Here is a 21,102-nt window from a genome sequence, read left to right on the forward strand (position 1 = left end):
TCTGTCTAATCTATCGCTACTAAGTTTTTTCTGATTTGTGGATAGAAACCAACACAGTGTGCTTTTTTTAATAATAATTTCCTTCTCCACATCCTTACTTTTAACTGCTATCTTAACAAAGGCGGTATCTCCTAATTTTTCCATCTTAGAAACTGAAGAAGTTAAGTCTTTAAATTTAAGTTCAGCATCATCAGCAATAGTTTTTAGTACATGAATATCTTCTTCATCAATCTCATCTAAAACAATAAAATTTAAACTTTAGATATATTTCTAAACTTATTTCTTGACTTATTTCCCACATAGAGAGAAATGTTAATGGTGCAATAGATGAAAAAACTACCTTGCTTCTTATCATTATTATCACTGGTGGTGGAGTTGGTATTTCTTTGAATATCATTTATGTCTTCTTCGTCTTCATTCTCCATTCCTGGCGTTTCACTCATTGGGAATAATATTTCATCTTGTGACCATTCATCATTGTTTAAAAGAACACCTAATTTGGAAATGTCAGCCAAAGAATCAAATTTTGCTAATTCTATTTTAAGTTTTATTTCTTCCCAGGTGGGAAGGTTAAAATTAGCAGTTACTGCATTTATTTCTCCTAGTCTTCTGTGATCTTCTTTCGGAAAATAAACATCTGAACCTAAAATTAGAACATTAAATTATAAATGTTTTTGCAGTTGATAAGAAGGGCAAATTCATACCTATATCAGAAACAATATCATTTATGGATTGAATTCTGTTTAGTCTTCGAATAACATCCAATATACTGAAATTCGTAACTGTAGAGCAGGTACTCGTCATGGATCTTGTGGCTCTAAATGTTTTCTCACAAGGTTGGCTACTGAAATACCATGGAGTAAACGTTTCAGGAGAATAACCTTCTTCTTTATGTTTTAGAATTGCAAGTACTAATGAATGGGCGTTCAATTCGATACACAAGTAGCAGTTCAGAGTGATAAAGTTGTTCGTTATGGTATATCCTTGTTTCTTTAGCCAATATCTCCATTGTCGTAAAATGAACACTGAATACCAAATATTATAAATTCGATCTAGTGGAGACAATGATTTCGACAGAAAAGCATCTAGTACCAATTTAGTTACTTTCAAATACATCACGAGTCCTTCACTATTAGGAATTTTTTTTCACTCAGTAAGGTTTGGACTTCAGCTGAAATAATTTTTTCAACACTGCGAAAGTTCATTTTGTCTTCATTGTTTAAATCTTGCTCTGTAAGTAAGTGTTTATCTTTACCAACTTTTTGGATAAGATCTCTTAAAAATGTTGCAGAAATTAGGTATTTTCCTATTGGTAGCAAAATTGATGGTTTTAATAACCTCGTTTTCATTTTTGTTCCGATATGCACTGTATCTTGAAAACATAATGGTTCCGCTGTAGTAAAATTAGCTCGAAACCACGGGATATTTTCGGATTCATGAAGGATCAGTCTTTCATTTCGTGCAAACATGTTGGATTTTAGTCTCATTGCTTTCAAAAGACGGGGATCACCATCAGAACTAAAACCTTTTATTTTAATGCCATAGTCAGACGCCAGTTTTTCTATAAATGTCCATCTTTTTAAAATATCGTCGTGCGTAAATTTGCTATCGCTTCCAAAGATACAAAGGCAAAATGCGGGGGCATTATTAACTAGTGGTTGAGCCATTATTGCATATAAGTAAGTTGCTGGAGTAGCAGATTGAAATATTTTTTCCATGTGACTTGCAGTAGTCGCTTTGAAATGATTCAGTACTGGGAGTCCATTCTTCAATGGCAATACAAATCCAACAAGATTGTTAGATCGGGTGTCATATTGTATTCTTCCAGTTACACTTGTTTGGTCCTCACTTAGAAACACTCTAAGTGGATTGTTTCGTTTCACCAAAAACTCCTTGAGAGCGGCAATTCGTACGACGCCTTCTGTTAAATCTTCAGATAACAAAAATCTTTGCATCGTTCGAACAGAAGGGATGGATCCTTTCATATTCTTGTAAAGTGTTTCATAGAGCGTGTGTCCGCCTACAGCAAAAATCCAAAGAGCCATTTTTTTCAATGTTTGATTATATCTGTTTCCTTTAGAAAATTTGTATTTGTTTTTCTTTGATGCCTCTAGAAGCATATCCAAAACTTTTCCAAAGTCCGAGGCATTTCTAGATGGTACTGATTTAAGGTGCTTCATCTGCTGTCTTTCGTTTCCCAAAATTTCTTGAAAATAGCTAAACGATTCATTTTCTATTAACTCAATATTTTCTTCCATGGTAGTTCTTAACTTGGTCATTATGGGAAAATAATCTGTCAACTTATGACATTTAATTGATTGTTTGTTTCGTTTTTTTCTATTTTTTTCTCCTTTTGACTGATAGGATAACTCGGACACTTTACAAAAAACTGAATCTGTATTTTCAGGAGTATTTTCCGCTTCTAAACATATTTCGTGCTGAACATTCTGATTACCAAGGTCATTCGCACAAGGCCTTGTGTCTTCATCTATTCTTTGTTGCCTTTTTTCTTGCAAAATATTAGTACTGGTCTCGATACTTGTGCCTGGGACTTCTAAGTCCATTGTAACTAAATCGGTTTCATTTTTTTCGCCCACTGATTTGGTCGTCTGTATGAACGCGTTTAGGGTGCCTTGTTGACGACTGCCTCTTTGTTTCTTTTTGTCTACTTGAAGATGGGTTTTCAGATGTTTGTAAAAGTTAGACAACACCCAAATTGGCACTGAGCCTGCTTTTAAGCTGCGTTTCATTACTCTAATAGTCTCTTGACAAATTAAACAGCATATCTTTGCTACGCAGACCATGTTTGCAATAGTTGATAATTCACATTGTATTTTAACTGAGAGTACATTTTTTCTTGCAAGCGTAATTACTTTCAAAACTGAATCCCTTGCTGGATCGTCCTTGTCCTCTTGTAAAGTATTTGAAATATTATTCAACCAGTTTGATATCATCTTCTTGATTATATTTTCTTCACTGTTTAGATTCACGTTTAAATTTTGTTGTTTTTCTGTATCAGTTTCGAGGATCAAATTATCTGAATTAGAATCCTCCGAAATCTCGTCTGAAATAGTAGGACCAAATTTTGAGCCAAATTTTCTTTTTTCTGCACCCTGAGAACTATTTGTTGACGATGATTTAGATTTTAAAGGAGGATTTTAAAAAAAATTAACCATGCCCAAAATCACCTTTTTGTGACCAGGCAAAATTATAAATTGGTCTGGCTTATCTTTAAAAACTCCATAATAGTTTTCTAAGTTTTCTTGATCACCAATAATTGAGGAAAAACTATTTTTTACAAACTGCTCTATAATCTCAAAATAATCGTTTGTAAACCGTTGAAGTGCGAATTTGGTGTCGTATCCGCTATACAGCAACATGTTTTTGATGTACACTGGCAAAACTGTGTTAGTACCCTGTTCAAATTCCTTGAATAATTTGAAGTTTTCAGTACTGAGAGCAATACTGCTTGAATTGTCATCTAAAAAAAAGAAAATTATAAGTACCTTTGTTCTGCGCTCGGTACCTATGTTTAACGCCTATTACGAAGCCTATTAACTTCCTCGTTGAGTTTAGTACAATAAATGCAACTTTAGTTATACAGGGTGGCCCCTTTTCGTTGGTATTACGGGGTTCAGGGCAGACGGTAATAAATTCAAAAAAAGTAAGATAGAAGTTACGAACTCGAATATCGATCATAGCTCGGATCGTAGTCTACTCATTTGTTCGGTGGTTTTTAAAAAGGGCTATCGAATGAACCAATAATATATAGGTATATGGGGTGTTCCATTAAATAATTTTACTTACGTCAATATCTGCGAAATTAAAAACGTTTGATAAAAAGCGATTAGTTCACTGGATTCTATGCGAGCAGTTTGTAACAGAGCTACAGAAAGTAGCAGTTTTTAGTTATTTGTTCACTTATGGCGAAAAATCGTAGGTAATCGAATACTAGTAATTTCCAAAAGTTCGAAACAAATGAAGATAGAGCAGACTCGAGAGCAACTCTCATTGGACCCTATCTTACTTTTTTTCTATCTATTACCGCTTGCTCTGTACCCTATAAAACCAACCAAAAGGGGTCATCCTGTACAATTTTGCATAAGAACAAGTTGAAAAAATATCAATCCGAGTATCAAACTGTATATCTTATAAATAAATATACGGTGTATTTTTATAGTATATAGTATAGTTATTTTTTATGTACGACAAATAAAACTTACCTGTTTCTGTAGAGCTAGCCATTGTAGTGTCACAGCCTCAGTACACACTTTTAAGAATAATATATAAATATACTCGTAAATATAATATTTCGCGCGCCACTATTTTCAATTTTTTTGCTGATGCCAGACCAAAGCCCAAATAGCAAATGACGCCGAACTGAAAATTGCAATACCGTAAAACAAATAAAATTCAGTAAAATAACGAACTATTTTGACGGTTACAAAAAGCGTGCCGACTTTTCTTTATCTTCTAGCGGCTCTTTGTCGGCAAAATAATCCCCGAAATAATTACTTAGGTACAATACTCTGCTGCGGTATCCCGCGATCTATGTTCCGAAAAACACCGTGAGCGAAATAAAATGTGTGTTTTAACCGAAAACGGATTATGCGGATTTTTCATATTATGCCGTATTATTCATATTATGGGGTATTATTCGTATTATTCGAATAATAAGTATTTCTTATAAAAGGGTTAGGTATGTAACATATAACTAGCACTTTCTTTTTCACCTCAATTTTTTGCCCACCACTTTTACCACTCATAACTTCTTGTGTGAAATTTATAGCTTTAACCAACAGGTAGATAAATGATTAGATTGCGGAGCGTTTCAGAAGCACGTCGTCCGTTCGACACCGTCGCGCTCTCTAGGATTACCTGTATATCAAATGGATGTGCAAAGTGCCTTTTTATATGGTGACATCACTGATGACGTTTACATGTCATTTCCTGGTCAGAATGTAAATAAGGCTGCAACTGTGTGCAAATTGAAGAAGTCAATATATGGGCTCAATGGTTCACCAAAATGTTGGAATTTCAAATTTAACATTTTAATGGTTGAAACTGGGTTCAGAAGATCTGAAAACGATCCTTGTCTTTATAGTAAAATTACAGACCAGTCAAAGATTTTTGTGCTACTTTATGTTGATGATCTTCTAATTTTGGGCACAGATATTAACGAAGTTAATGATTTAAAATTTGTACTAAATAAGAATTTTTCTATGAAAGACCTCGGAATTATTACTGATTATTTGGGTGTAAATGTTGTTCAAAATTTGGAGTTGGGATGTACTAAACTTTTTCAAGGTGATTATTTAAAACGGGTATTGCAAAGGTTTAAGATGCAAGATTGTAACCCTATTAGTACCCCAATGGATTCAAATTTTGATTCTGACATGTTAAAATGTTCAGACATCGATAAAGACCTAATCAAAAAGTGCAGACAAATAATCGGTACTCTTTTATATGCTGTATCAGCAACTCGACCAGACTTATGCAATTGTGTCTCGATTTTAAGTCGTTTTCAAGATAAACCAACTGTCAATTTGTTTAAGGCGCTTAAGAGGGTTCTCCGTTATATTAAAGGTACTTTAGATTTAAAATTGTTTTTCAAGAAGGGATGTAATACTGATATCATTTGTGGTTATGTTGATTCGGATTGGGGGGGAGATACCGTAGACCGGAAGTCAACAACAGGTTTTATTTTTAAATTGCTTAATAACACAATTTTGTGGACAAGTAGAAAACAGCAAACGGTCTCGATCTCTTCAACAAAATCCGAATTCATTGCGTTGACACAAGCAGTGGGTGAAGCGTGTTGGCTAAGAAAACTGATTTCAGATTTTCAAATTGTAAACGTTGATAAACCAATACCAATGTATGAAGATAACCATTCTGCAATTAAGATCGCAAATAATCCTGAAAATATCCGTAGAGTTAAACACTTAGATATTAAGTTTTCATTTGTTAAGGAAAAATGTGATAAAGGATTTGTAAAGATTATGAAAGTTGGTACAGAGCATCAGTTAGCAGATGGTCTTACAAAGCCTTTACCTCGAGTTAAATTTGACAAGTTTGTAGAGGATGTAGGTATGTCAAAATGACTCTTAAATTCGTTTTGTTTATTTTTAAGTCGTTGAACAATTTCATTGAGAGGGGGTGTTGTAAACAATGAAATCGTTCATCCCTAGTTAGGTTAGGTCTTGTCAGTCAGTTGTCACTGTCAGTCAGTAGTCATAATGATTCAGTTGTTATAAAAGGCTTGTATATAAACTGTTCTTTACTCTCTGAATTATAATTATTATTTTTTCTCACATTTATCAGTTAATTAAAGTCTGTTGTAAATTACTCCTGCTTATTTATTTTTGCACAAGCACGACTCGATCCTTCCAACAAAAGTGATTGAGATTTGTGGGAAGTCTATCTATTGTACCTTTCAATAGACAATGAACATATTTTTTTAATCTGTCCTTCATATTGATGAGATCCTGGGTGGATATTTTATTTTCATTTAAGGCTAGAATTAAATTCAATACCCAGCTCAATGTTGCTTGTACATGATGAGCTAAATCATTGGTTTATTGTTGACAACATCATTAAAATTAAGAAATACCGGCTTAAAAATGTTTGCAGCCAGAAACATTATTATTGTTTGGACATCTTCAAATGCTTTACCAATTTCCAAATAATCTTTTTGAAATATCAAACTTAATTTATTCATTTTATATAAAATGGGCTTTAAGAAGACCAAATATAAGTAATTTTGAGAATCCTGTAACATGCTATTTAAAGTCCTAGCCGTGTAATATTTTTCTTTGTCTACAACTAATGCAAAGTAGGCTTTTAACTCTGTATACTGCTCTAAAATGATTCTAATGACATTATATCTGCACAGCCATCTAGTTCTCCTTAATTTTAAAAAATTGTGATATACATATCGCTCAAACTTTTGACAATTTGCCAGCAATTTAGCACTTAACACCAGATATCATTGATGCTAGACAAGTATTTAATTACTTACATTTTTCCAACAACAAATTTATTTATGTGCGAATAAAAACAGTTAAAGTTAACTGTTAACTGTTGAACAGTTAAAGTTAACTGTTTTTATTCAAACTAAACTATAATTCCAATATATTAACATTTACTGAAAAGTGAAAATCATTGCAGTTTACAGTGTTCTTTTATGTTTAACACAATATAACAATATCATCATTAGGTGCTTCAGTAAACTGCATTTCTGAACCTCAAGCTAATATGTCATGAGTATATGTAGCCTTATCTAAAAGCATGTTAAGTAATAGTAGTAATATTTTTGAATAAAGTGTAGTTTGTGGTGAGTTTAAATATGAGTTCTAGAAACCACTTATATGAGACATCTACCGATCAAGTACTATGATTGTAAAGAAAACATCTTTGTGCTGCTGCAATGTTCTTTTAAAACAATAAATCCAATACTTATTGAATCTAAATTTTTAGATATTTTGTTTAGTCGAACTTGAACGTGAACCCCTTCCTACAAATACTATACTTTAATGAAGAGAGAGAATCAAATAGTAATACAAAACCACGGACAACGTCTGTAATTCCTTGGGTATTAAGTGCATATTGTGCGCCCGAGCATCCACTGTGACGTCACCCGGCGTAACACACACAGAAAAGAAGTTCCGCTGATAGGCCCTCTTGGATCTGATATGATGTCAAATGCCAACTTGTCACTTTGCTGTTTTGTTTTCGTTTTGTTGTGTCAAAAAAACTAACATGCAGCTAAAATAAATTGTATTTTTATTACAATAGTCTAATAATTGGTGAAGATTATTCACTAAATTCAAGTAAATGTATATTTTTCGATAGACATAATGCACACAACGCCTGCTAGCCCAGGTAAGATTTCAATGGCAATTAGGCAATTTCATACCTAACCTAAACTAAACTAAAATAATCTCTGCTGATGCATCACTTGTATACATTACTAAAAATTTGTCTCGTCTGACAATTTTTTAAGGGTGGTTCAACTAACAAATTGGGCCTATTTCACAGATCTGTATCCTGTATATGCTGAATACTTCACTACTTTTCCATGTGGATGAGAAAATACAACTTTTATGAAGAAATTGACCTAAGCAAAGAACAGATTACCCACTAAGAAGATTGCAACTTATCAATCAAGTTGAAGAGTGAAATGGTGTGCAATGGGTTCAACTACTTACATTAGAACAGTGAATAAAAAAGCAAGTTTTAAGGTCAGTATATTGATTTTACTTAAATTAACATTCAAATGAAAACCAATGCATTTTTCATTATTGTTTTATGTTTAATAATTATCATTGTACACTTTAGTAAACGGCATTGCTCAACATTGAGTTAATATGTATTATACAATGTCTTGAATGTGATGAAATGGAAGGGACTTAAGCCTAGTTTATAAAGCAAAATTTAATTTTAGTTATATTATTAATATTAGGACTAAGAATAGAATCAATGCCAATGACCAAAGAAGTTTATAAAAAAAATAATTAAAATTTAGTATTAGTAATAACTGTATTCACTTAAAAACCAAAATTTTTTATGGCTAATACTAAAATTAAATCTTTTTGCCTTTTTCGCACCTGCAGGATGGTTAACCGGGCATTGACAGATGAATATTATCCCAAAAATTATAGTTTTTAGGTACATGATTTTATTAACTTTTTCGTTTTTGTTTTGGGTATTAGCATAAAGAAAAAGGATTGCAGCTACAAGCTACAACTTTTTATTTAATATTTACTATTTATGTACTGGCACTTGTCAGTTTATATGTCATGTAATAACCTCCATAAACTTATCAATTATAATCATCTTCAATTTTACAGTGAATACTAATACTTAAACTAAATTTTGTTCTATAAAGTGAGCTTTACTTTTTGCAAAAACACTTGGAACCTTATTTTTATAGAAGGTTTTGGATTCTACAAACAATTCTTAACATATTTCATGCAACATACTCAATACTGATATTCAATTGTTTTTAAACAAATGTCAAAAAGACTTTTCAAAATTATAGGTCCCACAACTTTTACTTAAAAAGATTGAAAAAAATTAAAAACAGCTGTTCAAAATGAACTCTATGGACTGTTACAATAACCAAGACAGTTTATTATCTTTTTACATTTTTTTTTAAAATGTCATCAATAATTTTTGGGGATGTTAATCTGATTTATTGGAAAATTATTGGTTTCAAATTATCAATATTTACAGGATAATTGTGGTACAAGTTGCATGGAACAATACTTAGAATTGTTTGTTTCTAGAATCCAAGTTATACAATAAAAGAAGTGTTGCCATTTAAAAGATCAAAAATGTTTTAAATACCCAGTTTTTGGGCCCTGTATAATTCCAATTCATATAACACAAGCAGCATTTAATAAAATGAAAAACATAGGGGTCCGAGAATTTTTGTGAAAAGTTAGTCTTTTTAATTTTATTGAACTTAGGCAGCATGCATGTTACAAAAGCACTGTATGTAGTGTTATCTAAATGCATGTTTAAAGGAACTGTAATCATCTAATTTATATAAGTGTCAATTCTTCAGATCAAATGATGGCTACGAAATTACTTATATGATACAACATTTGCTTATCTAGTACCATGATTGTAAATCAAACATACAAGGTGTTACAAATTCGATGCATTAGCATTGCTATCTCAGAAACTATAGTTGATAGAGCTTTAGTTCAATGGAGGCAAAGTTGCGCATGTTATTGCTAAATAATTTGATAAAAAAAAATTCAAAAAAGTTTCATTACATCCGGAGATATCTGACAAAAACCGGAAAACTCAAATTTCTATTTTATTTTTTTACCTTTTTAATCAGCGGCACCTGCTGGAGGCACTTTTTTATGCTCTTCAAGAAAATAGTTTTATTTTTCAGTTCAGACATTACTTTTTTAGATACCAACATCAACTTCAAATTTTCAAATACAGACCTCAACTTTTTATTTCATTTTTTAGTAGCCACAGACCTTCTGAAACTGATTATGTGTCACACTTGTCAAAAAATATACCTAGTGTACTTGTATTATGCACTTGGTATGTTAAGATTTTTTTAAAAAATAAGCAATTGAATTTGATATGTTGTCATAATGAGTAGATAATTTAGTTTTATATAATTTAATAATAAGGTTTATTGCTTCTTCGAAAAAGAGAGAGTTTCTTATGGTACTTTTCATTTATTTAAAAAAAATATGTTTTTTGTTAGTTATTTACTTTTCAGATACTCACATGTTTGAATTCGAGGTTGATGAAACAGCTTAATCATATCAAACTAAATTATTTACTCATTATGATAACATATGAATTTCAAATGCATATTTGAAAAAAAACAAATACCTAAGTACACTAGGTATAATTTTTTGACAAGTGTGGCACATCATTATTTTTGGGAGGTTAATAGCTACTAAAAAAACGAAATCAAAAGTCCCGGTCGGTATTTTAAAATATTAAGTTAATGATGGTATCTGAAAAACAAAACGTTATAGTTAAATACAAACATTATTTTCTTAAATAACATAAATTAATGCCTCCAGAAGGTGCCTTTGATTTTCCAAAATAATCAATAATAAAGTGGTAGAAAAATAAAATAGAAATTTAATTAATTGTTTTTGTTGGATATCGCCGGATGTAATGAAAATTTTTAAATTTTTTTTTACTTAATTATTTAGCAATAAAATGCGCAACTTTGCCTCCATTTAACTAAAGCTCTATCAACTATACTTTCTGAGATACCAATGCTAATGCATCTAATTTGTAACACCCTGTATTTGTGCAGCAGCAATGTTTTTTTTTAACAATCCAATACTTAATGAAGTTCAATTTTTTTTTATTTTGTTTATTTGAGCTTACCATTTTCTATAAATATGGTCTCAGATGGAAAGTAGTGCGTACATTCTGTGAAAATAGATTTCTAGTTTCTACTGTTCAATGTAAAAAATAATATAAAAGGTTTTAAGTGCATATTGTGCAGCCCGAACACCCTACTGTGACGTCACGCGGCTTATCACTTTGAGGAAACAAATTTAGCTGATTAAGCCATCTTGCATCTGTTGTTATGTCAACTAAAGTTCGAATTTGTCACTTTGCTTTTGTTTTTATTTTGTTATGTCAAACAGATTCCCATGCTGCTAAAATAGTTATATTTTTAATTTTAATACAATATTTCGAGAAGAGTTGAAAATTATACACTAAAATCAAGTAAATGTATATTTTTTGAAGGACATAGAGCCTGCTGGTCCAGGTAAGATTACAATGCCAATTTCATACTTAACCTATGTATTGAACCCTGCTGATGCATCATTACTAGACATTTTTCTAGTCTGGATTTTTTAAAGTATAGTTCAAGTAACAAATAGGCCTCTCTTACAGAAATGTATCTGATGTATATGCTGAATACTTCACTACATTTTCATGTGAGAAAACATAACTTTTATGAAGAAATTGACTTAAACAAGGCTCAAATTACCCACCAAGAAGTACTACATTAGAACAGTGCATATAAGAGCAAGTTTTAATGTTACTTAACTATTTTGACTGAAATTGACTGCAAAATGACTTGAAAAGCATTGCAGTTTTTATTATTGTTTTATGTTAACACAATAATCATCATTATTCACTTTAGTAAATTGCTTTGTTGAATCAATATGTATTATATTTAGTGTTATCTAAAAGCATGTTTAAAGTAATAGTAATAATGAGGTAGTTTACAGTGAGTACAAATGATGAACTCAAGACACCACTTGTATGAGACATCTTCTATCTTATGAGTACTATGATTATAAAGCAAACACCTTTGTGTAGTTCCAGTGTTTTTAAAACCAAGCAAATCCTTCTGAATTTTTAGATAATTTCATTATTCAAGCTATTTCCTTTCTATAAATAATATCTCTTCTATAATAACATTAAGGTTGATTTGATTGTTTTAATCAGAGTAAACTGTTTGGGTACCTACAAAAAGTATCTTGTAAAACTGTGACAGTCCAAATTTTCTTTGTTTATAATGTAACCCTGTATATTGTTGAATTTTTGAATTTACTCATTGATCGATTGATCAGGAAGACTTGTTACATCTAAGGTGCACCGTTTTGTAATCTTTGTTTTTTTATAAGCTATGTGATAATATCAGTTTTAATGACAATTTTTTTTAAAACAATAATTAGACATGTTTTTTTTTGTTTTGACTATGCAGGGTGGATCATAAATTTGTGGCAGATACAATATGGGTATTTTTAAATAGAACCAAATTTTTTAATACATTTTAAATTCTACACTTAATTCTTAAACTTTTACACTATACAGGGTGTCCCATAACTATATGACAATCTCTCGGGAGCATACAGGGGAGGTCAAAATAATACGATTTGGTCATATAAACATTTTTCCTAAAGTCACTCCTAAGGGAGATATCGAGCCCCAAACAACTGCCTTCCAGTTAACGTTTTTGGCCGTAACTTTTGAACCACTTTGTATATTGTAAGAGTTTTTGGGTTTAATGTTTTATCGAAAGAGACCTTCTATTTGACATCAACACCAGGTATCTCGTCTTAGCAGAAAGACAGGAACTAACTGGTACCTAAGACAAAATTTGCTTAAACTTTGATAGCTGTCATTATTTTCAGCTGCAAACACCATTAATACTCATCAATCATCAAGATACTCTTGACATTTTTATCGAAAAATCGTACTCTTCTTTTATATCGATAAAATGAACGGTTTTCGAGATCAATCGATTTTTCATTGAACTGCTTAAACCACAACGTTATTAAAATGTTTCTTGATTTCGTTTTTTGTTTAAAATACACATGGAAAGCGAAATTAATGTAGAACGAAACGAAAAAGTATGAAAGCTGATAGGGACAGTTGGGGTTGGCAGAGGTGAAAAATTAATAAAAAATTAAATAATTAAATGCTTATTCAATTAAAGAGTATTCTTCCATATCTTTCGTTATTCTACACATAAATTTTGAATACTAATTTACATAAAAAAACTAGTTTAACGAACCGTTTATTTTATCGAAATAAAAGAAGAGTACAATTTTTCGATAAAAATGTCAAGAGTATTCATTGATGGCGTTTGCAGCTGAAAATAATGACAGCTGTCAAAGTTTAAGCAAATTGTGTCTTAGGTACCAGTTAGTTTCTGTCTTTCTGCTAAGACAAGATACCTGGTTTGGATGTCAAATAGAAGGTCTCTTTCAATAAAACATTAAACCCAAAAACCATTACAATATACAAAGTGGTTCAGAAGTTACGGTCAAAAACGTTAATTGGAAGGCAGCTCTTTGGGGCTCGATATCTCCCTTAGGAGTGACTTTAGGAAAAATGTTTATATGAACAAATCGTATTATTTTGACCTCCCCTGTATGCTCCCGAGAGATTGTCATATAGTTATGGGACAACCTGTATACAGGGTGTTACAAATTCGATGCATTAGCATTGCTATCTCAGAAACTATTGTTGATAGAGCTTTAGTTAAATGGAGACAACGTTGCTCATTGCTAACTAATTTGGTTAAAAAAAATTGAAAAATTTTTATTACATCCGGAGTAAATTCCAAAATAATCATTAATAAAGTGGTAAACACATAGAAATTTGACTTTTTCGGTTTTTCTCGGAAATCTCTGGATGTAATTAAAAGTTTTTGAATTTTTTTGTTAGGTATTCAGCTTCAAACTTTTCAAACCTTCTTTATTCAGGTTAAAACACGTTGACGTTTTTTATGTTCTTGTCGTAATATTATTTTCTTTGTTTCAGATATTCTCCCGGTGAAGCGAGATGCATAAAAAGTCGTACAGGGGAACGCTGGAATTCTTATTTATTTTACTAATAAACTAAAGATTGGGGCGCGGGTTGTGTAGTTATTTGCTATTTCGATTTGCTGTTATACCATATGCAGCATTTTCCCATTCACAATATTTGGCCGCATAAATTTTATTTAATGTCCTACTAAATGGGGATGTATTAAAAGAATTATCATTCCTTTAAATGTCAATCTACGCATGGCGAACTGAGTAACTGTGCAGAAGTTGACATTGGAATTGAACCAGACCAGCAATCAGTCATCAAACGTACAATTTACAATTTATTTTCCAACTGATTAACATCCTACAGCAAAATTAACTTTTTGTATCTGCCCAGTTCCGATTTATATCGAAGAATCAACCTTTTATCACGTGTGTTTTCTAAGAACGAGCCAGAATATTGTAACATAGACATTACACTAGGTACCGTTACCTTAAGTTGCCCCGATCTCCCCCAGTACCGTAGTTATGTCAACAAGATCGGCGAATTGGGGTCACGATGTGAGTATAAATACTGCACCAAAAGCACGTACAGATCACTGATCTCCGGGTTAGTCTGGGTACGCCTATTGTGCAACTTAAAAGTGGAGCAGTAGGTGACCAAGTGCCACACCCTAGATCAGCCCTAACAAAGGAATTAGTGTGGACGCGCAGCACGAGTTGCCGTTCCAGCTTACCTCCCTTTGTTAGGCTCTTCGCGTCTTTGCCGGCTCGGTGAATGCCCTCGGACCTAAGTCTAGGGTTCATTCACCACCGCTAAAGCGTTGCCCTCCGTGTACCTTTGCCTAGAAGCCAGACCACGTCATGATCCCCGCCATCTTAGCCATCTGGGGGTAAGATTATCGTCTAGAGATTAAGGCACTATTACGTAATAAAGAGTGGGTTACCTGTGGAAACCTGAGTATTCTTCCCCCTCAACCAACCCTCAACGTGACATGGTGGAGGCGCCTCGTTTCATCCCCGTCTGCTAATCTCCAAATTGGTAGACACACCCTCGCAGACGCAGTTAACGGCGCAGGAAAAAGGGAATGAATAGAGGGTACAATTTGAGATCCGCAAAACCCGACAGCCCATTCGCACCGAGGCACAGAAGTTCAAGCGTTGGGAACGCTCAGAATCAAAATACAGAGGGATCACCGAGACATATCACTCTGACCTTGGTACGACAGAAAAACGCAACAGAGGCAGGAAAAAGTAACGAAGACATAACGATACGCAATCAGGCGCATTCAGAGGAGATAAACAGGGACCCGGAAACACTTACCGACGCAATGGCAAACTGTACGATCTCCACGGTAGAAACAGGGGAGAAAACGCCCGCCCTGCCACAATTTATCAGTCCACCAACTTTCAACCCCTGCAAAGACTCAGCACAATCTTTCATAGCAACGTATGACCGAATGGCAGTGGCCAACAATTGGAATGATGCTCTGAAGATTCTGTATTTTCAATCTTTCTTGCAGGGGGCTGCAAGCTTATGGTACACAGAATATAAAGAAGGCCACCCGGACAGTAACTGGCCACTCATATGTCAGGCATTCAAAAAGGAATTCGACGACGACAACAGCAGCCTACGTCTGCTGGCAAGAGTTCGAGAAAGAACACAGGGCCCGTCGGAACCCACAAGAAACTATTTTTACGACCTAAGGGTCCGTTACGAGGAATACAAGCGGAATGTCGATTTTGGGGAATTCCAGGAGATCTTTCAGGAGGGCTTAACGACAGAAGCGAAAGCTAGGTACTACTGGCTCACACACTTTCCCAACCGGCCACCTAGTTCACTAGAAGAAATCAAGTTATTATGCATCACAATGGACAACGCCCCTACAGAATCGCCCCCTCGGCCCCCTACACCCACATTCCAGCCACAACGACGAGTATACAATAACGCAAACTTTGGGTACGAAATCCGCCGCCCGGACTACAGAAACACACCCACATTCCGTCCACAGCGTCAAGCATACGACAATTCCAACTTGACAAGTCCAGGACGGTACGAAAACCGCCGCCCTTTCACAAGGGAAAAAACCCCGCCACCTCCCAGAAGGGAATATGACACAAGGCGCACACCCCCACCTCAAAGACGTTACTCGGGCACAAGGGCACGAGATAACAGGCCCACGTGCTACCGGTGTGGTAAAATTGGGCACTTCGCCGCAGCCTGCAGGAGCAGACCGCAGTACCCAAACGACAATGGGTGGCAAAACTGAGTCCCGTCACCCTCTCCACTTGGGGGCCCACATGCAACAAGGTATTGACAATCAACGTAATTTTAAATGGATTCTTTATACCAGCAATAATAGACACGGGGGCGGAGCTGAACATAGTAAGCAATCGCCTAATAGAAACCAAGCAAAGAAGCACTGGACACTCCACCCTATTGCTCACGGCTGGGGGCCAGAAAATCCCCAGCCTGGGGGAAACGAAAACATCACTAGAGATAGTAGGGAACTACGTAGGAAAATGGGACATACGAGCTACTATACTAAGAAACCCACCCCAACCACTCATCTTGGGAATGGAATTTTTGGTGGATACAAAAGCGACAATCGACATGGCAAAGAAAACGTTAACCCTCGAAGAAGGGTTGATCATAAGTTTCAGCCATCAAGCAAAAAGCACAAGCAAACAAGACCCACGATTACACCCGCAAAACAAAAAAAATAATAACCCAAGCAAAGCAACCCAGCAAGCAAAAGCAGGAAAAAATAGGAAAAAGCAAGCAAATTCTCGTTTACCAGAGCCTAGCATACACGAGGTGCCCAGATCGATTTTCTCCTTCCCCAAGAACACGGCATGGGCATTCACAGTGTCCACAACACCCTGCAACGACGGGGGTATTGCTAGAGTCATCAGAAGCCACGCAGGGGTAGAAAAATTAAATGACTCCCACCTGGGAGAACTGGATTTCTTTTCAAAAAACGGCCGACAGATAGTTCAGATGACGGCCAAAGAAGAAAACGCCCATTCAGTCGCCAGCGAACCTTTCAGGAGATGCTGCACGGCACTGAAACAATGGGCAAATCAACACGCGATTAGGAGCATCGCCTTACCAAGATTAAGCCAACGAGACGATCCCACAAGCTGGCTAACCAGCAAGGAAATACTGACAGACGCATTTAGGGGCACTAACATAAAGATCTGGATATCAAAAGGAAAAGGGAAGAGGAAAACACGCGCCAGCAAAGTAAAAACAGGATGGGAAGTCCTACCTAACTACTTTGAGGAAATTCCGCCAGAACAAACTAAATTGAGGGCAGCAGAAGATGTGGTCATCATGCCTGGCGAATCAAGAACGATAGCAACAGGACCGCAGAATACCCCAACAGAAGGAACACACGTGGTGCCTAATGAAAACTGGTTAATCAGAAACCACCTGCTGGTCAACTTGGGGCAAGACAGAGAGAGCCCCACGATAGAGCTCAAAAACGTCGGCCCAACGCCAAGAGTAGTATATAAAGGCACCACCATAGCAAAAATTGAAAAAGAAGCGGCATCAAGTCAGGTATTCTCGGTCCGTCAATCAAACGAGGAAAGGGTGAATCTAGAGGATCATAAGCTGGAACACATACCAGAAGGACGTTTTAAAGAAAAATTAAAAAAACTGTTGTCAAGTTACGAGGATGTGTTCTGCAAATCACCCAAATTCATGGGAAAAACAGACCTTATCGAGCACAAGATAGAGGTAACTGAGGACAAGCCGGTAAAATGCCGCCCGTACAAGGTCTCACAGAGCGAAAGGGAGATAATAGATACCCAGATTCAGGAGATGTTAGACTGTGGGGTAATAAGACCTTGCCATTCCCCCTGGGCAAGCCCTGTAGTCCTAGTTAAGAAAAAAGACGGGTCCACCAGATTCTGTGTAGATTACAAGAGAACCATCAATCCGGTGACGAAAAAATCCTGCTACCCCCTACCGCAGATAGATGACATATTGACCTATCTGGGGAGTGCCAGATATTTCACGACACTGGACATGTTCTCAGGGTATTGGCAGATTCCGATCGAGGAAACCTCTAAGCAATATACGGCCTTCACGGCACAAGGACATGGCTCCTACGAGTTCAATGTGTTAAGCTTCGGACTCTGCAATGCCCCAGCCACCTTCCAGCAGCTAGCGGATAAAGTTTTTGGAGATCTTAAGTGGAGGGAAATCCTGATATATCTGGACGATATAATAATATTCTCCGAAAACCTAGACGATCACATCGAAAAACTGGAGAAAGTATTCATGCGGATGAGGGACGCCAACCTCACACTAAAACCTAGCAAATGCGAATATCTGCAGGAGCAAGTAAGAATACTGGGTTACACGGTGAACGGGGAAGGCATATACCCCGAAGAAGGGAAGTTAACAGGGATTAAAGAATTTCCGACACCAAGGAAAACTAAAGAGCTCCAAAGTTTCCTGGGCTTATGCAACTTCTACAGGAAGTTCATAAAAAATTATTCAGTGTTGGCGCGGCCCCTGCACGAGGCTACTAAGAAAAACAAATTTCATTGGGGCACAGAACAAGAAAAGGCATTTCAGGAACTGAAAGAACGGCTGACAACAGCCCCGGTGTTGAAACACTACAACCCTAACATCGGGTGCACACTCCACACAGACGCATGTACAGAGGGCATTGGGGCGATACTATTGCAAGAAGGAGATGACAAGCAAAACCACCCCATAGCATACATAAGCAGGTCACTATCTAAGGCTGAGAGAAACTACTCTATAAGTGAACTAGAACTGCTGGCCGCTGTATGGGGAATGACGTACTTGAGACATCTCATTTACGGAAGACCGGTGGTAATAGTCACCGACCACCATGCACTCTGTTGGATACATAACATAAAAGACCACTCCAGGCGGTTGGCTCGATGGGCACTAAAATTAGCCGAGTTCGACTACTCAGTAATATACAAGAAAGGCAGCAAGCATCAAGACGCAGACTGTCTATCGCGCAATCCCGCCCTACATATAGATAATATGGAAATCGAGGAGTTAGATGACGTGCCCACCTTCACCATCTCGACAGTAAAGATGGACGAATTACAAAACAGAGACAAGGATCTAAGGGAATTAAAAGAAGCAATCATAGACCCTGAAAATAACAAAGGCGATGCAATAACGCGACGAAAGGCAAAGAATTTCAGGGTAAAGGACAACATATTGTACAAAGCCACTACAGATAAGGACGGCTTAGAATATGCACTCGTAATACCACGGGCACTAAGGGAGGAAGTGCTATGGGAAGCCCACAACGCACCCACAAGTGGTCACATGGGCATGACCAAAACTCTGAGTAGACTAAGTCCAAAATACTACTGGGACAACATGGTGAAGGATGTGCACAAATACATCCGGGGATGCAGGGATTGCCAAGCAAGGAAAGGACCCTCAAACAGAAAACCCCTAGGGCTACTACAGCCTATTCAAGTAGGACAAGTGTTTGATCAGCTGGGAATAGATCTGTTGGGTCCTTTTCGAAAAAGCAGTCAGGGAAAAACAACCATTGTGGTGGTAACCGACTACGCTACTAGGTACGCGATAACTGCAGCCCTACCCAACGGCAAGGCAGGGCCGGTAGCAAAATTCTTGCTAGAAAAAGTGCTCTTGATACATGGTGTGCCCCGCACTATTCTGAGCGACAGAGGAAAGGTTTTCCAGTCCGAGATAGTGCAAGAGCTTCAACAAATAATGGGCATCCAAAGCACCTTCACCACAGCATATCACCCGTCGTGCAATGGGCTAACGGAAAGGTTGAACAAAACACTAGCCGACATGCTGTCGCTGTATTGCAATACAGAACAAACGGACTGGTGTTCATACCTGCCCTTCGTTACCTTCGCATACAACACGGCGAAACAAGAGACGACGCAATTCACGCCCTTCGAATTGATATTTGCACGAAGCCCGACGCTGCCATTGGACGCTGCTCTCTTGGATAAAGAAACGAGCATAAACGCCAAAGAGTTAAGGGAAAAAGCATTAATAATAAGAGCATTGGCCGTAGACAACATTCAGAAAAAACAAGGGAAAGACAAGGTACTCTACGACTCTAGGCACAGAGAAGGGGAATATGAAGTCGGAGACAGAGTAAAAATATTTATACCAATAAGAAAAGTGGGCAAGAGCGAGAAATTGTTGTTAAGATGGTTTGGGCCATACAGGATTACAAACAAAATAAGCGAGGTGAATTACGAAGTAAAGCAAGAGGGTGGCAGAAAAACCGATGTCGTGCACATAGGCAGGATACTGCCATTCTACGACGAGTGGACACTGGGGGACATAACGGAAGAAGAGGAAGAGGGGGACGACAAGGGCCACAGGGCACCCACAAACTCGTAAATAACACTAAGTCAGAACATTTTTCCAGGTTCTGCTCGGTTAACTCCCAACACGTAGAAGTAACGGCTGGGGCCACCTGGAAAGAACTACCTAGTACAATCATTTACGAAAGCACTATCCCGTTAACCTATATAATACCCTGGTCAGAACCAAAAGTAAACCCGACCCCTAGGAAAAGCCCCTTGGAAACTTGTATGAAAGGAAATCAGAGCTCCATCTGCCAAGCCAGAAGGCACTTGAAGGACTTAGAAGACGCAATAGATGACGAAATGAGGCTATACAGGACAAATTGGCACTCAGATGAAGAAGCACCAAGGTCACTAAGAACGAAACGCACATTTTCGTTGGGATTCATAGCGGACGGTCTGAACTATTGCTGTGGTGTAGCAACACAGGAAAAAATGGACTCTATGTCTATGGAGGAAAATAAACTAGAAGCCCACATAACAGCACTTCATGACAACATGGGGGAGGTCCTGAAATCATTAAGCTTACACTCGGAGGAACAAAAACGATGTCAGGAGGAAACAAATAAAGCAATAAGAACAACAGAAACCAGGATCCACAGTTTGGAGGAATTCCTGAGTAAAGAAAAGCAAGGGGGCGAATGGGTGTCAGAAATGATCCAAACTAATTTGGAGGCAAATCTGGGGACAGCTACCAGAATTATTCTCTTATTGAGAAAAATGCGGAGCCAGACAGCATTCCAGGAGTGTAGACAGAAACAAATACCCATGGCACTAATAAAACCAGAAACACTACTGTCAGATTTGGGGAAAATAGAGAAAGAAATAAACAAAAATGGATTTGAACTTGCCATATCAATCCACCAATTGTCATCATACTTCCGCCTGCCCATCAGTGAATGCACGTTCTCCGAAGGTTTGCTGGTGGTGCACATAAAAATCCCGCTTATCTCTCGAGGCAGTCAGT

The 21,102-nt window shown here is 36.5% G+C and overlaps 1 protein-coding gene and 1 long non-coding RNA gene across 2 annotated transcripts in view; one reads left to right on the forward strand and one right to left on the reverse strand.

Moving 5' to 3' along the window:
• The window catches only part of LOC145739679 (uncharacterized), a 256,327-nt gene that overhangs the window by 128,631 nt on the left and 106,594 nt on the right, over window positions 1–21,102 (reverse strand). The gene's annotated exons all lie outside the window — the stretch shown is intronic.
• LOC145739690 (uncharacterized) lies at window positions 7,715–14,728 on the forward strand. The gene is made up of 3 exons (XR_014181175.1): window positions 7,715–7,884; window positions 8,041–8,243; window positions 13,786–14,728. It is a non-coding gene; the product is annotated as an uncharacterized LOC145739690 (long non-coding RNA).

Source organism: Ips typographus, unplaced genomic scaffold (assembly GCF_016097725.1).
Source record: "Ips typographus isolate SLU unplaced genomic scaffold, UJ_Ityp_2.0 IpsContig34, whole genome shotgun sequence".
Classification (NCBI taxonomy): Eukaryota; Metazoa; Arthropoda; class Insecta; order Coleoptera; family Curculionidae; genus Ips; species Ips typographus.